At 39.9% G+C, this 17436-nt stretch overlaps 1 non-coding gene across 1 annotated transcript; it reads left to right on the top strand.

Annotated features, from left to right (window-relative positions):
* Nucleotides 1–282: 282 nt before the first annotated feature.
* On the top strand, nt 283–465 carry LOC122807354. The gene has a single exon (XR_006365660.1). It is a non-coding gene; the product is annotated as a small nucleolar RNA SNORA23 (small nucleolar RNA).
* The last annotated feature ends 16971 nt before the right edge of the window (nt 466–17436 follow it).

Here is a 17436-nt window from a genome sequence, read left to right as displayed (position 1 = left end):
GATAAGGGTATCCTTACACTTATACTTGTTTTTCAACCAAAAAAAAATCCCTCTTTATTTTCCTGGTGAGTATAATCAAATCACTACTTGCTTACACTAACCCAGCAGCTCAGGCTTCTACGAGTACCAGGGCCAGTGTCCCCTCTAGTATAAGATGGGTGCAAATGGTGATACAAGTCATTATGCAATTGGCTAATTGGCAAACAGATTGATTGAGAAGATGGCGCTTCTGAGTTTAAAGTTCTTGCAAGACAGATATTCATGGCAAATCCCATACATGTGTGTGTGTGTGTGCGTGTGTGTGTCTGTGTGTGTGTGTGTGTGTGTGTGTGTGTGTACACACACAGACACACACACACACACACACACACACACACACACACACACACACACACACACACCCACATAGGTTCATAGGTTGGTAATAGGCTATCGACCCTGGGGCCTATACAAGCCTAGCCATAACAATTCCCTGGCTATTTCTTCCCACAATATTTACTTCACTAGACCTCTGATTTGCAGGGCGATCCCTGGGGTAAATTTCCTATCTCCCATCCAATCATCAAGGTTCCTTTTGAAGAGGGCCAAAGAGGCACTCTGCTTGACATGTATGGGCAGTCTATTCCAGAGTCTGAGGAGTCTCTGGGTCAGGAAACTATCTCTCCAGCATGTTTTGTGCATTGTGATGACAAGGTTTAGATCCCTGGGGCATGCAGCTCTAAGGGATTGTAATTTCTTTAAATGTAGCATATCCAACAGCTCTGGGTTTGACATGGCCTTGTATGTTAAGCAGAGATCGCATCTGAGTAGATGATATGTGACAGAGTATAGCTGGAGTTTTTTTAGATGGTCAGCATAGGGCATCTGCTTTAGGCCTGTGATTTTTTTAGCAAGGTATTTCTGTGGCGTTTCCAGTTGTTGCAGATATCTTGAGAGGTACATACCAAATGGGACATTGTATTCTATAATGGGTCTAAGGAGGGATGAGTACAGTGGGACAATGACCTCCTTTTTTCTGAATGAAAAGCCCTTAGAGATGAGGTGTGCCACATAGAAGGATTTTCTGACTGTTGTGGTGATGTTGTTATCGAAGGTGAGACTACTGTCCACCTGTGTCCCTAAGTCTCTTATCACACTTTTGGTGTTTAGTGTACTACCACCTATGTGGTAATTCATGGGTACATGTTTTTTTCCCAAAGGGGATAACTATACATTTCTTGGCATTGAGCTTGAGCCCATGGCTCTGGTACCAAGCATCTGTTTCTGTAAGGCCCTTTTGTAGAATAGCCATATCATTTCGGGATTCGATAATGGCTCCCAGTTTACAATCATCTATGAACTTTGTTAGCCAGAGTCCCTTAATGTTGGCCTGTACTTCAGAGAAGTAGATGCCAAACAATAGCGGTCCCAGGACTGTAACCTGAGGTACTCCACTTGTCACTTGTCTGGAGCTGGATTTGGAGTCGGCTACTTTTACAGATTGGGGTTCTGTCAGTAAGCTAGTTGGCAACCCATTGAGTGACGTAGGGATTAATGCCCAGCTTAGTAATTTTATGTATGATTCCAGAGTGGGGGATGGTGTTGAAGGCCTTTGCCAGGTCCAGATAGGCTGTGTGGACTGCCTTACCCTCGTCCACAGCTCTGGTGACTGATTCAAAGAAGTCAATCAGGTTCAGGAGGCAAGATCGTCCCTTTACAAACCCAAACTGGGTGGATTTCAGTGTTTGAAGGTTGTCAATGTCTTTGTTTATAAGTTCCATGATAATACGTTCCATGGCCTTGCAGATTAGGCTTGTCAGACTGATGGGGTGGAAGTTCCCAGGATCGAAGGTGGATCCCCCCTTGTGGAGTGGGATAACTGTAGCTGTGCACCACTCAGTAGGCACAAAGCCTGAGGTGAGGGTATGATTAAACATGACACTTAGGTGAGATGCCAGTTCATTTTGTAGTTCATGTAGTACACAGCCCGGGATGTCGTCTGGTCCCATGGATGCTGTATTCTCAGCTTTGGAGAGTGCAGTTTTTACCTGTGTGACCATTATTACCAGAATTTGGCAATCCTTTGGTATTGAGATGTGACCTTTAGGGGGTGAGAGGGGGGTGAACTTGACACTGAATTGATCTGCCAGGATATTGGCAATATCTTTGGGATCAGTATATTTAATGCCATTCTGTTGTAGCTCAGAGCAGATCTGAGATTTGCCATTTAGATTCTTGACATAGCTATAGAACGCCTTGTGGTTGTCTTTGGAATCTTTGGCAATTTTATTTTCATAACTTGCTTTGGAGGATTTTATGAGTGATCTCAGCTTCTTACTGAGGCCAGTAAGGCTTATTTTTGCATCTTGGGGGTTTCCTCTTTGCTGCAACAGTTTCTTCCCTTTGTTGTAAAGTTTGTTTATGGCAGGGGACCACCAAATTGGCTTCCTTTTTTGGAGGAGAGTGTCTTGGTTCTATTTGAGATGGCACAATTCATGCACGAGTGGATTTGCTCGTTCATTGCCTTAGTGTAGGATTCAGCAGTCAATCTTTCAGTTCCTGTCTGCATGGTTGTCATGAATTTTGCCACTTCTGACTTGAGTAGCATGAAGTTGGCTTTGGAGAAGGTTTTTACAGAGGTTTCCTTATTGGGGGGGAGGGATGTGGATGTCAAGGGTGATTATCTTATGGTCAGACCTGACCAACGAGGGAGTGACCATAAGTGTGGAACATCAATTTCCCATGTTGGTAATGACCAGGTCATCTAGGATATTGGAGCCCCTGGTGGAACTATGGATTAGTTGATCCAGGGCATTGGAATTTATGAATTCCAAGAACCATTGGGCAAAGGTGTTGGTACAGAAGTAGTTTTCCCAGTTAATGGAAGGGTAGTTGAAATCACTCAATATTAGGGTGTTTGGTTGCATCTTAATATTTTCCAGTATGTTTACAAAGGTGTCGTGAGAATCTTGGGGCATGGTGGGGGATCTGTAGCAAGCTACAATTTGGATTGCAGTCTTACCTAGTGTTAGTTGCACCTGGAGAATTTCAGATGCATTGTGTTGGGCAACTAGCCTGGTGGTGTGAATATCCTTGATGAATATGGACACTCCTCCACCTTTAGTGTTTCAGTCCTGGTTTGGTGGCAGAAAAGTGTGGTAAGAGTTGTAGCCTGGTATTGCAGGGGTGCTCTCTGGAGCCTTGAACCAGGTCTCAATTACTGCACAAATATCGATATTCTCCATTTTTAGGAGTGCCTCGAGAGAGTATATCTGTGGTTTAGACTTCTAGCATTGAATAGCATTTCCTTCAAATTTTGCATGCTTGTACCTGTTACAGTGGTGGTTTGGCCCTTTGAACTTTGCCTAAAAAAGGCACTAAAGTGATGGCAAGAGCCTTAGCCAGTAACCTGAATCCCAGGGGTGACAGGTGCAGACCATCTCTGGCAAAGCATCATGGTCTGTCGATCATGTTGTCCCAGACAGACAGATACTGGATCCCCTTTGAATGACACCAGAAGCTTAGCCAATTGTTGAAGTCAATAATTTTGTCCTTATACTGTGGTATCATTCTGGGAGAAGGCAGGATGCTACTCAGGGCTAGGATTACACCTGCTTGGGCCACATGATCTGAGAGCTCTTCCATGTCTCTTTTCATGTAGTCCAGGGAGGTACATCTCATGTTATTCATTCCAACATGGACAATGACAAAGTCATATTTATACTTGTTGTGGAGTGACTTGAGTGCATGTGTTATGTGGTGGATCCTGTCACCCGACAGACAGCTGATTGTAATTTTCTCCTTGTTCAGCCTTTTGAGTGGGTCATCAGTGTGCCTGACTATAGAGTTACCTATGACTAAAGTGTTGGGTATGTTGTCTTGCCTTAAGGGCTGTTGTAGGGTGGCAGACTGGTGTGAGCTATGTGACATTTTAGTTGTGATTGGTGTTTGTTTGCCTTTCAGCCTCGGAGGTTCTGCATGGATGGTGCACCTTTGCCCTTATCTGTGACTATGAGAATTTGAATCCTGTTCTGTGTTCTCTCTTCTACCTTTCCATACCCCCCACTCTTACCATTATTCTTGATACTGCAGTATTCAAATACTCTTCCTTGGGCAGGTTACTGTTAAGGACCTCTGCATATGAGGGTTTAGTGTTGCTATGTGAGGGTGTTGGTGGTGTGAGTTTAGAAGGGCTATGTGTTGCTTGATGTGTAGTGCAGGTGTTAACCTTCTCCTCTTGACTGTCTAGCACAATCTTGGGTAGAGAGAGCTTTGCTTCCAGTTTGGCTATGTAAGCGCATCTCTCGCAGGTTGTAGTGTTGGGTGGTAGGAGGAGAGGGTTGTCTGTGTAAATGATGCAATTGCTGCATTGCCCCAGTATGTCCAGATTCACCAGGTGGAAAGGAGAAATCACTGGAAGCTGACCCTTGGACATGCCTGGTTTGGTGCTTTTTTTGTAAAGTACAAGAGCTGTTTTCCCTTACCTTAGCAAGGGACTTTGCAATTATAGGCTGTTTAGTGCCTACAATTAATTTCTCCTTATTAACAAGGAGAGTTGACTGCTTTTATCAGTTTAAGGCTTCCCAGTGCTTTCCAGCAGATTTTAGAGCAAGTGCTAGTCACAGGGATGCTAAAAGGTAAGATGAAAAAAAATGGATTATCCTAAATAATGCAGTGTGCACTAGAGGAGTTAGATGTGAAAGTAGGTAAATTAAGTTTTACCTGTCTAAAAAGTTAAGTTTTAGTGGAGAGTCACTATTTTTAAAACAGCAAGATAGATTGAAAGGGGGTGGTCACTTTTGTATTCTGGTACTATGGAATACAGTAGGATGGCCAATAAATTTAAATAGTTGAAGGGGAGTGATTTCACCAAATGATAATATTGTGCTTACTCACACAAGCCAGTAAAAGCAGAGAGGAAATGAGATATATGGTCAAATTAACATAAGGGGCAGGCAACTAGAAAGACGGTGTTTAAGAATACAACAGTAACCGGGTGGGAGAGTGAGGAAAACATTTTCTGCCTGACTCACAAGAGACAGAGCTGTGGTCTCTTTTCAAGTTTTAACATGCAGTTAAAACAGAATACAAGTAAAACACAAGGTAAAGAAAACAAATTTCTCCTTATTAACATTACATTAGGAAGGTTTGTGGCCTGCACTGTGGTGGCAGGACAGGTAGCTTACATCCTTCTAAGTTGGGAACCGCTGATTGAGGGCTCAATGTCTGTTATTCTAAAAATGTATTAGTTCTGGTTTAAGCACTTGGGCTTCAGGCCAGTTATTTTACATTAAGAAGGTTCGTGGTCTGCACTCTTGTGGGAGGAGAGGCTGGACTCTGCCCTTCTGAGCTGGGAATTTCTGGTTAAAGGCTTATAGTGCCTGCATATTTGAACTGTTTCTTACTGAAATTGGTACACCTTGTTTCCTGTAGCATAGACTAGATCCAGGCCTGCTGAATCTAGCTTTGTTTGTATAACTTGAGCACTAATCCAGGCATTCTTTAAAGTATTCAATTGTATTTATTACTGCTTGGTGGTAACTTGATTAAAGTGTAGCTATCATTCTAAGTCTTATGGATTAAGCACTTGGGCTTCGGACCACTTATTTTACATTAGGAAGGTTTGTGGCCTGCACTGTGGTGGCAGGACAGGTAGCTTACATCCTTCTAAGTTGGGAACCGCTGATTGAGGGCTCAATGTCTGTTATTCTAAAAGTGTATTAGTTCTGGTTTAAGCACTTGGGCTTCAGGCCATTTATTTTAAATTAAGAAGGTTCGTGGTCTGCACTCTTGTGGGAGGAGAGGCTGGACTCTGCCCTTCTGAGCTGGGAATTTCAGGTTAAAGGCTTATAGTGCCTGCATATTTGAACTGTTTCTTACTGAAATTGGTACACCTTATTTGCTGTAGCATAGACTAGATCCAGGCCTGCTGAATCTAGCTTTGTTTGTATGCTTGTTGTTTGTTTGCTTGTTATTTCCCTAAAATGCTAATTCCACCTAAATCACGGCTTTTCAGCACTTCTGGGGATCCCTAGTGATATCTGCATTGCTTACTGTACTTATTTCCTTGTTTCACTTGAATGAAAGTTACTGTTTGTCATTTTTGCATTTAAGTTACCTGTAGCACATTGCATTTAAGTTACCTGGCACTTGCTCACTAAAGCAATTATATAAGTCAGCACTAAAAAATTGAAAGCACTACACCCTCACAAACTCCCCTTGAGTACCTTGTTCCCCATTGGCCCTTTTTTCAATTATAAAGGAATTCCCAATACTATTCTAGCATGTCCAAAGGTCAGTTGTCAATCTCCTCTCTGGTCCAGCTGGTGAATCTGGGAATCTTGAGGCAATGTTACAACTGCCTCATGTACACAGATAACCCTCTCCTCCTCCCAACAAATTCCAACACATGTGAGAGATGCAACCATATAGCCAAACTGGAGGTTAAGCTCTCTCAACTCAGTACTGGTGTAACCAGTCAGGAGGAGAAGGAAACCACACTCACTACAATTCCAGTCTCACATAGACCTACCACGACAGCAAACCAAACACATAAACACACAAAAACATACTCGGAGGCTCTAAATAAAAATCTGCCTAAGCAGCAGAGACCTCCAAAGCAGACACCCAAGCAACCGCACACCCAAAACAAAACACGTGCAACACATAGCTCACAAAGCCAGTGTGCCGAACAGTCACAGACTTAAGGCTAAACAACACACCTGATACACTTGTAATAGGTGACTCTATCGTCAGGCACACTGACGTCCCGTCCCGCTCACCAGGCTGAACAAGGAGAAGGTCACGGTGAGCTGCCTGTCGGGCGCTAGGATCCGCCACATAACACAAGCACTCAGGTCACTCCAAGGCAATTACAAATATGACTCAGTCATTGTCCATGCTGGTGTGAATGACCTGAGACGTACCTCCCTGGACTACATGAAAACAGACATAGAGGAGCTCTCTGAGCATGTAGCCCAGGCCAGTATGACCCTGACCTTGAGTAGCATCTTACCCTCACCAAGAATGATGCCACAATATGAAGACAAGATGATCAATTTCAACAAATGGCTTAAGTATTGGTGTCATTCAAAGGGGATCCTATGCCTGTCAGCCTGGGATGACATGCTCGACAAGCTATGATGCTTCGCTAGGGATGGCTTGCACCTATCACCCCTGGGATTTCGGATATTGGCAAAGGCTCTTGCTACCCCCATAGTGCTTTTTTTAGGCAAGGCTCAAAAGGCAAAACCAGCTCCATAGGTATCACAAGGGATAAGAAACTAAGAGTAGTGCTATTCAATGCCAGAAGTCTAAACCTCAAGATGCATACACTCAAAACTCTCCTTAGCATGGAGAACATCGATATCTGTGCAGTAACAGAAACCTGGTTCAAGGCTCCTGAGAGCACCCCAGCACTACCAGGTTATATCTCATACCATGCGTTTCAGCCCCAAAACTTGGACTGAACCACAAAAGGAGGGGGAGTATCAATATTCATCAAAGATACCCACACCTCCAGGTTGGTGGCACAGCACGAAGCATCAGAGACTATCCATGTGCAACTAACAGTGGGTAAAACTGCCTTCCAGTTTATAGCCTGCTACAGACCACCCTCCCAAACCCAGGAACTCCACTCAGCCTTCCTGAGAACACTGGAAAATATGAAGGTCTCTCCAAACACCATTATATTGGGCGACTTCAACTACCCAAACATAGACTGGGAGCATTACTCTAGCTCCAACACCCTAGCCCAAAGGTTCCTAGAATTTATAAACTCAAATGCCATGGAACAACTTTTTACCACTCCCACAAGAGGGGAAAACATACTGGACCTGATCATCACCAACATGGGGACTCTATGCTCCAGACCAGAAGTGTATCCCTCACTGGTAAGATCAGACCATAAACTAATCTCACTGGATATTCACATCCCGACCCCACCCCCTGCACAGAAAACCACAGTGAAAAACTTCTCTAAAGCAAATTTCACACTCCTCAAAACCGAGGTGGAATCCTTCAAAGTCCCCGGGCCTGTGGAAAATATGGCCCAGACCACAGAATCCTTTATAAACGCATTCTATGAACACCTTCAGGAATGCATGGATCATGCAATCCCAAATAAAACCAAAACACAATCCTCCAAAGGCAGACGTCCTGTCTGGTGGACCCCAGCCATAAACAAACTATACAATAGAAGGAGGAAGCTACTACAATGATAGAGCAAAATCCCAAAAAGGGAAGGCATCTATGATCAGTATTAGCAAAAAACTATGGGCACTCATAAAATCATCTAAGGCCAGTTTTGAGAGAAAAATTGCACAGGACACTAAGGATAATCACAAGGCTTTCTTTAGTTATGTTAGGAACCTGGGTGGGAATTCCCAGATATGCTCAGAATTAGTCCAAAATGACAAAAAATACACCGAACCCACAGACATTGCCAACGTCCTAGCTGACAGGTTCAGCGGAAACTTCTCCCCCCCTCCCCACCAAAAGGGCAAATATCTATCCCAGCAGGATGCTGCCACCCTGACATCTCAGATGCTCAGGTAAGAGCCACCCTCTCCAAAGCAAAAAACACAGCATCAATGGGACCAGACGGTGTCCCAGGCTGTGTCCTACATGAACTCCAAGAAGAGCTAAACCCAAACATAAAACTACTGTTTAATCTCAGCCTTACTACAGGATATGTACCCAAAGAGTGGTGTACAGCAACGGTGGTACCTCTCCACAAAGGTGGTGCCTCAACAGATCCTGGAAACTATCGCCCCATAAGCCTGACTAGCTTGGTCTGCAAAGCTATGGAAAGGATCATCATGGACCTTATAAATAAAGATATTTGGGACCTACAGACACTGGATCCTACCCAGTTCGGCTTTGTTAAGGGCAGATCCTGCCTCTTAAACCTGGTCGATTTCTTTGAAACAGTCACCAAGGCCATTGACGAGGGGAAGGTGGTCCACACAGCCTATCTGGACCTCGCAAAAGCCTTCGATACAATACCCCACTCGGGCATTATAGATAAGCTCATCAGCTTAAATATAAACCCCTATGTCACTAGATGGGTTGCAAACTGGCTCAAGGACAGAACCCATATGGTTAGAACTGCTGGAGCCATGTCAGACTCCAAACCAGTTACAAGTGGCTTCTCACAAGGCTCAGTCCTGGGACCTCTCTTGTTCGGTATATATTTCTCAGAGGTACAGGCCAACACAGAATGACTGTGGCTGACCAAGTTTGCAGTTGACTGCAAACTGGGCGCCATAATCGACTCTCCAGCCGACACAAGCATCCTCCAAAAGGGCCTCATAGAAACAGACAACTGGTGCCAGAGCCATGGCCTCAAGCTAACTGCCAAAAAGTGTATAGTCATCCCCTTTGGCAAAAACAAAGTGCCCACAAATTACCACATAAGTGGTAATCCATTAAGTACGGAAGAAGTAATTAGGGACCTGGGGACCCAAGTTGATAGCATTCTCTCATTTGACAACCACGTGGCCAAAGTGGTTAGAAAAACATTTTATATAGCCCACCTAATCATGAAGGGATTCACATCTAGATCAGGGAGGTCATCGTGCCTCTTTACTCATCCCTCATCAGGCCCATAATTGAGTACAATGCCCCTTTTGGGATGTACCTTACCAGACACCTGCAGCAACTGGAAAGACCCAAAAGTACCTCACCAAGAGGATCAAAGGGCTCAAACAGATGCCATATGCTGCCCGGTTAAAGAAACTCCAGCTCTACTCAGTGGCATACCGCCTGCTCAGAGGCAATCTGTGCCTGACGTATAAAGCCATGTCCAACCCGGAATTAATGGACATGCTGTACCTCAGAAAATCCAAATCCCATCGAGCTACGCGATCGAGAGACTTGAACCTCAGCACTGAAATAAATAGGACATGCTGGAGGGACAGATTCATAACCAAGAGGCTCCCTTCACTCCGGAATAAAATCCCAGTCCAGGTTAGGCAGAGTCCCTCATTGACTCTCTTCAAGAGGAATCTTGATGAGTGGATGGGGGATCGTAGGTTTACCCCGGGTATCACTTCTGTGTCACTGTTAGACAGAGGCACAGTATACTAACCTCGAAAAAGGGCATAGCAAAATAAATTTAAAATGGGTGGCGAAAGGCAAACACACTCTGGCTAGGCTTATAAATGCCCTAGGGCAGATAGCCTAGTATGAACCTATGAACCTATGAACCTAAATCACAGTATTCAAAATAGAAAAAGGCAATAAAGTAATACATATATGTGTGTGTGTGTGTGTGTGTGTGTGTGTGTGTGTGTGTGTGTGTGTGTGTGTGTGTGTGTGTGTGTGTGTGTACATCTTATATCTTGAGATATATGACTTTCATGACATCATCTTTTTGATTGATTAAACTACAAAAGGGTATCCTTCTTTGGCTAGGGAAATATAGGAAGATGAAATGTAGAATCCTTTGGCACATATCAGCGCGAGGAGGTGGACATATTTCCACCTTGAAGACTCTGCCAGAGCCCATGAGGTGCATCAATGTGTGTGTGAGTGTAAGACAGTGTGAGAGTGTGTATGTGTGCATCCGTGCATGCATGTTTGTGCATGTATGTGTGTGTTTTTATGTGTTTGTGCATGCTATTGCATGTGTGTGTGTGTGTGTGTGTGTGTGTGTGTGTGTGTGTGTGTGTGTGTGTCTTTTACACTATATTGTACTGTATCCAAAATGAAGTAGGATCTGGAGGAAATAAACATTTTAGGATTGTTCACATTTGTCAGATGGCAAAAGCTTTGGAAAGAGTTTGCACATGTTTAGTGCTGAATATTGGTTTACTAACATTAAATAAACTCTTGGACTAGATACAAAGAGTTCTGTGATCCTGACAATATATTTCTCCAGAGAAGTTTTGCTGATGCAAGTTAGAGGCACTCAGAAGATACAATTCATTGTTTTTGATTTGCTTGAGAATTTCAGTTTAATTAGTCTGATATAGTCTCTGATAAATGCAAATGAGGTAATAGTGCTTTAAGACATTAAAGCTATTCCAGTTCAATCTTCTATCTGATTTTTTTTTCTGACAAGGTGTTCTGGTGAATGGGTTCTCTATGTCCATTTTTGTTTGGTCAATGTGCTACAATTTTTATCAGTCAGCTTGGTTAATACATATGCCATTTTCTTGAATGAGTATTTCTATTATTGACTATAGTTTAAAAATAGGCCTAACAAGACTTGAACGTTTCAGTAGTATCTATATAGCTTTACTAAACTTCCCCAAGGGAAAATAAGTGAATGCTTCTAACAGGACTAGAATTTAGGTTTCCCTGTCTTTAAAATGCTTTGTCAACTCTTTTGCAGGTTGTTAGAATTTTCCTTTGCTGTTTTTTTTTTCACAGTAACTGAAGAAACAACAATGTATTATCTCAAAATGCTATTTTCTAACAGATATAGTTTATGAGATTATCAAAGGAAAACAACACAAACAATGTAACCTATTCTCTGTTATTTAGTAAGTGCAGCATGAATTAGGGAATTGTCCCTATTTAATTAAGATTATGAACACAAAAAATAAAAATGCTTTGAAAATAGGGAACTAATTCCATTTATTTTGCATACATAGTACCCTGCCCAAATAAATATAAGAAACACATAGAAATATAACTAATAAATATCACTAAATGTTTTTAGATGAATAATTCTTTCACAGGATTTTTCTCATCATGTATTATTTTTCCTACAATAATGGTACCTAAAGCAAATGTTTATCTAGTAAAATGCAATAATGGTTTTAAAATAAGTATAATATGTGCTAGGCTCTGGCAGAATTGTTAAGATTATGACTGGACTTGTAATGACATACTCACAGAAAAGAACAACTTGCACAGAAGAAGGTACATTTCAAACCTGGAGCTTTCTTGATAGTGCAACTTGCATTTAAGCAGCAGTCTACTGCAGTTGCTTGGATAAAGTAAATTAAACAAATTCAATCAGTGGACCATTTCATGGAAATGTGTTTAATAAAAACTTAACACTTGGTGAAGTGGGCAGCAAGTACCTCACAATAATCTTCTTACTTAATATGATATCATCCCTTAGGTTATACAATCTCACAGGAAATGTGTTCCTTTAAAGTTTCATGAACATACCTTTATGTCAATAGCTATTTAATTGTGTATTAATTGTGTATGCATACATATATGTAAATATGTATGCTTATACATATTTATATATATATATCTATATATGTATATATATATATATATATATATATATATATACTTATATATATATATATATGTTTTTATATATACATATATATATATATATATATATATATATATATATATATATATATATATATAGGGTTCCTATTAAGTGATCGAAGAGGCATTCTGTCGAATGCGTCTTGATTGAACGTAAAAGAATGAAAAGGCAAAATAGTGAAGCAGCTTTTAAGCAAATTATTTCCCTGGGATAGCATTCTCTTGGCCGCTTCCGTTACTCTGCCATTTTCGGCACTGTAATGTGATCTCGGAGTTGGTATATTTAAGTAGGGGGGGTGAAGCCCCCCCACTTTATGTAATGTTTTAAAGTTTTTTTTTTGGAACAGAGATTTATTTTTCCCTTGTGAAAAAAAATCACTGTTCTGAGGTTTCGACATTGTAAGCTTTCACTAACATGGGGTCGATTAATCAACATTCGCTTTTTTAAATGTTCGATGATGTAATATAGACCCACATATATATATATATATATATATATATATATATATATTTATATATACACACACACACACACACACATATATATATATATCTATATCTATATATATATATATATATATATATATATATATATATATATATAGATCCATCTATATATATATATATATATATATATATATATATAGATATATATATATATATCTAAGGGAACCATATAGCTGGTTGAACTGCGTCATATCTGAATGCATTTTACTCAAGATACAAGAAAATGTTCATCAAACTTGGTGAGTGCCAGTGCAGAGATTGTGGAGTACTAGGATAAGGAGACTTTTTCCCACTATTGCGCAATGTTGGGTCAGTGTTCGGGTGTAGGTATGTGTTAATGTGTTACATTGATTATTCTGTTCTTCACCGACTTTGCCAGGGAAGAATAGTATTCAAACTAAGTTAATTTCAATAAAATGCAATAAACCTTTTTACATGCATATAAAATCTCAGAGATTGCAGAAAGTGAGAACAGGAGAAAGTAGGGAAAATGCAGCCATAAACTTTTCACTCTGCTCCAACTCTAACTGCAATGACAAGACTCTGACAATGTTTTGCCCAGTGATCTGTTGGTCAGTGACAAACAATATAGCTCCCATGTTTACATTTTGTCTGAAAACTCGAGAGCAGCCCATCCTCAACAAAAATCAGACATGACTTGTTTCATATCACAATGGTAAAAGATAAAAGTAAATATTACCTATAATTTTGTCACCCATGTAATTCATTTCTGAAAAAAAAATAATGCTTTCTAAATGCAACTCAGCAAAATGTTGTATACAGGTCACTGTACGATACACCATACTGTAAGCAAACTCTCTGCATTGTTTTTTGTTGCAATTCTAGTGTTTCTAGATCATGTACATAACATACTGATTACTGGAATGATCGAAGATGATTTGCAAGTGAACATGTATTTCGTAACTAAGTAATAATAAATATAAAATAATGTCCAGGACTCAGCCTCTCCTCTTCTGTCAGCTCTCATTTATTTATTGAGGTACAGTTTAGATATTTGATAAACTGCAAGTTTCTGTGAGCTAATTCAATATTGCTCTTTACCTTCTGTCCATATGTTATGTTAAGAAGTCAGAAAATGAACTTTCATTTTCTCAAATGTGGAACACCAGCATTGAAAACCTGAACAACATGACGAAACACAGTGAAAAATGCATTTAATTCTTTGATGGACATGAAAAAATTGTTAAAATTCATACAAAAAAAACACCACCACAAAAACTGAATAATATTGCTAAAATCCTTTTAATTCAGTACTTAGAATACAATTTTGTGACAGTTATCATATATGCTAAGGAGTCTTCAGGTAAAGCTGGAAAAAAGATACTCTCAAAGTGCATATTTAAATGCAGTGTTTCCATTTTCCTTAGTTATTTTTGGTACATTGTTCTCAAAAAAAAAATATTTTGCTGAATAGGTTAGTGTGCTCTTCCCTTAATTTATCCAAATTTACCTGTGAAAGTTGCATTCACATATTCTGAAGCATCAGTAGCATGCTGGGACAAGATTTGGTGTCGGCTCAGATTTGCATGTTGATTAGAACAGAATGTGTTCTCTGATCCTGAGGCTCAGCTTTTGCAAAATCCATCTTTGTGTAATATATATTCCTCGATGACACCGACTTATTATGACTAAAATAATGACATTATACTTTCATCATTTGCAATTCATGGAAATACACAAGTCCTGGCATGAACTATTTCAATGTTTAAATGGTATTCTTTTGTCAGCCATTTTATTTTGCCAATCAGTGACACGAGTTAAAAAAATGGATCATTGCATAAAGCAAACTAAAGACAAATATTTTCTAAGGATATTGATTAATTACAAAATAAAATAAAGAAATCCACATACATTTTTTCTTTTTCTATATTTCAAGGTCGTGTTTAAAAATATTTTTCCAATGCAGACTAAACCAGTGAGGCTTGAACTTAGTTTAAGTATGCTTAGCACACAGAAAATTAGCTTTGCCACTATGTTTATACAACATGGTACTACATTTATTGAACAAGATATTTCATTCCCATATAAGAAACCGTACATGTCTTCTAGTTACCATTCAGTAGAATGACAGACCAGGAATATAGATCCTTCTGTTTTTTTTTCTCTTATTATTCTTTTCTCTCTCTCTCTCTCTCTCTCTCTCTCTCTCTTTTTATTTCTATTTCTATGTGTGTTTCTATTTTTGTGTGCCTGTGTGCGTGTGGGTGTGTGTGTGGGGGGATGCAGGAAATGCTAGATGAAAGCATCAGTACTCCACATGGCCATGAGCTGACTGACATAATTTATGAGCAGCACGCATGTAGTTATCTTAGGTAAATGATAAACATTTGCGCAGTCAATATACAATATCACACAAAGCATTCTATTCTGATATCAGTTTTGATCACATTTGAAAAATCTATAAAAAACTACCTTTCTAATGTTCACTAATATGTTCACCATGCATGCATGTGCATACTTATGTGTGCCTCGTAGTATATATATTTTTATATATAAATGCATATATATATATATATATAGACACATACACAAACACACACACACACACACATACACACACACACACACACACACACACACACACACACACACACACACACACACACACACACACACAAACACAGATAAATACAGATCATGTATACACACGTATTCGCTGACAGACACACACACACACACACACACACACACACACACACACACAGGCATGCAAGCATACACACACACACACACACACACACACACACACACACACACACACACACACACACACACACACACACACACACACACACACACACACACTACATGTATACTCATATACACACAGGCACACTTTGCATACAAAATTTCTAATCTTGTGAGGATCTTCATTCAGACAGAAAATACTTTAGTTTGCTTGTTTGGATACCAGCATATGTATATTCATTCTGATTTGTTTTCCAAATATTAACCATGCAGGGCTTAGAGCCATATCACTGTGTGGAGTAGCACAGTAAGACATAAGTAATTTGTGAGGATCAGAGAATGCTCTCTCACCAGTCCCATTAGACTGGGGATAGTGAGAACATAGCATTGGTTTGTGTGAAACCATGTACATCAGCAAATTACTAGAATTCTGTGAATATAATCTTTGTAGCAGTATCTGTGATCATTTCAAATTGTATGCCATATCTGGTAATCATTGACTTAAATCTGGCAATAATTTCTTGTTAAGTCATAGATGGCACATGCAACATTTCTATATCCTGAGAGTAATAGTCTGCCAGTAAAAGGTAACTCTTTGCTTCAAGCTCTCATAGGTCATCAGGTGCTTTCTTCCACTGACCTTGTGTTAAATGAGTTATCAGTAGTGCTTCTCTCTGGAACGTTTTCTGCATTATGTAAAACGCGTGTGTTGGCAGAAGCTTGTCATTGTCTAAGTTGATTTTGTGGCACCATACAGACATGTTGGCTCTTTCATTACACTTAGGCTGTGGTGTCCCTCATGTATGTGTTTCATCTCACTGACATGTTGTGAATGATATAATACAGCTCTGTATTGGCACACTAGGAGACTAACAAATTCAGACAATTGTATTCAGATGATGGATGCTTTGTCTGTTTCCAACAATTGGAGCATGCATCCCTTGCTTATTCAGTGACTACATGTAAACATGTAAATCATGTAAACATCAAAGTTATTGTAGTTTTGGTAGCTGGTTTTAGTTTCTCTAATCTTTTTGTAGTTACACACTGATTCAGTATAATGCTCTGTGTTTAGACAGCACATACTTCTCCAGGATCAGATTGCATCTGGTAGGGTTTTGTACTGCTGGGTAATGCCATCTACAGTTAATTCCTTTCCTGGAAAATGTATTCCTCTGGCACTGAAGCACATCAGTTTTATAAGCAGCTTGTAACATCTTATAAAATTATACTTAGCATGACTGTACTCACATTGTTATATACCTGGATATTTTTATTATCAAAAAGTGGCAGGAGGAGAAAAGGCTTTAGGTAGTAAAGGAATTCTACCTAAATTGTATCAAATCCTAAAATGATGATGTTATAGCGGTGTCTGAAATTTGTTAGCAAATTTGGAAAGCATACTAGTAGTTGTTGAGCTGAAAAAGGTTAGATTATATTCCAGTGCCAAAACAGGACAGTGCTAAATAGTAATCAAATTATAACACTATTGTACTAGTTTCACATGCAGCCAAGGTAATGCCCGACATCTTGCAAGATAGAAGCCAGCAATACAGGGACTGAAAACTGCAAGATTGCTTTAGAAGTGTCAGAGGTCTCAAAGATCCAACAGACATAATAGAGAAAGGAGAAATATTTGCTTTTCCTTTATTGACTATATAAAAGCCCTTGACTGTGTGGACCATAACAAACTATGGCAAATTCTTAGAAAAATGGAGAACAGAAGAAGCATGATATTGAGAATTTTGATTATGAGTGTGTACAATGTAACGAGTTTGAAGAGCAGTGTACTAGCCATCCCATGAGTTGCACTGAGCTGGTATTTCCAAAGTTTTGACAAACATGAGAAGACAGCATCTCAAAAATTTTAGAAATGTAATAGAGACAAAAGGGAATAAAGGATATTGGTAGGAAAACGATTTAGTATCAGCACAGGGAGTTAATTCTTTTACAATCATCAAGTTCTGGTCTGTGTACACAAAGACCTCCCAAGTTGGC

Source organism: Protopterus annectens, chromosome 7.part0 (genome assembly GCF_019279795.1).
Source record: "Protopterus annectens isolate FY-2018-M chromosome 7.part0, PAN1.0, whole genome shotgun sequence".
In the NCBI taxonomy this organism is placed as follows: domain Eukaryota; kingdom Metazoa; phylum Chordata; order Ceratodontiformes; family Protopteridae; genus Protopterus; species Protopterus annectens.
This window is presented reverse-complemented; position numbering and strand designations above follow the sequence as displayed.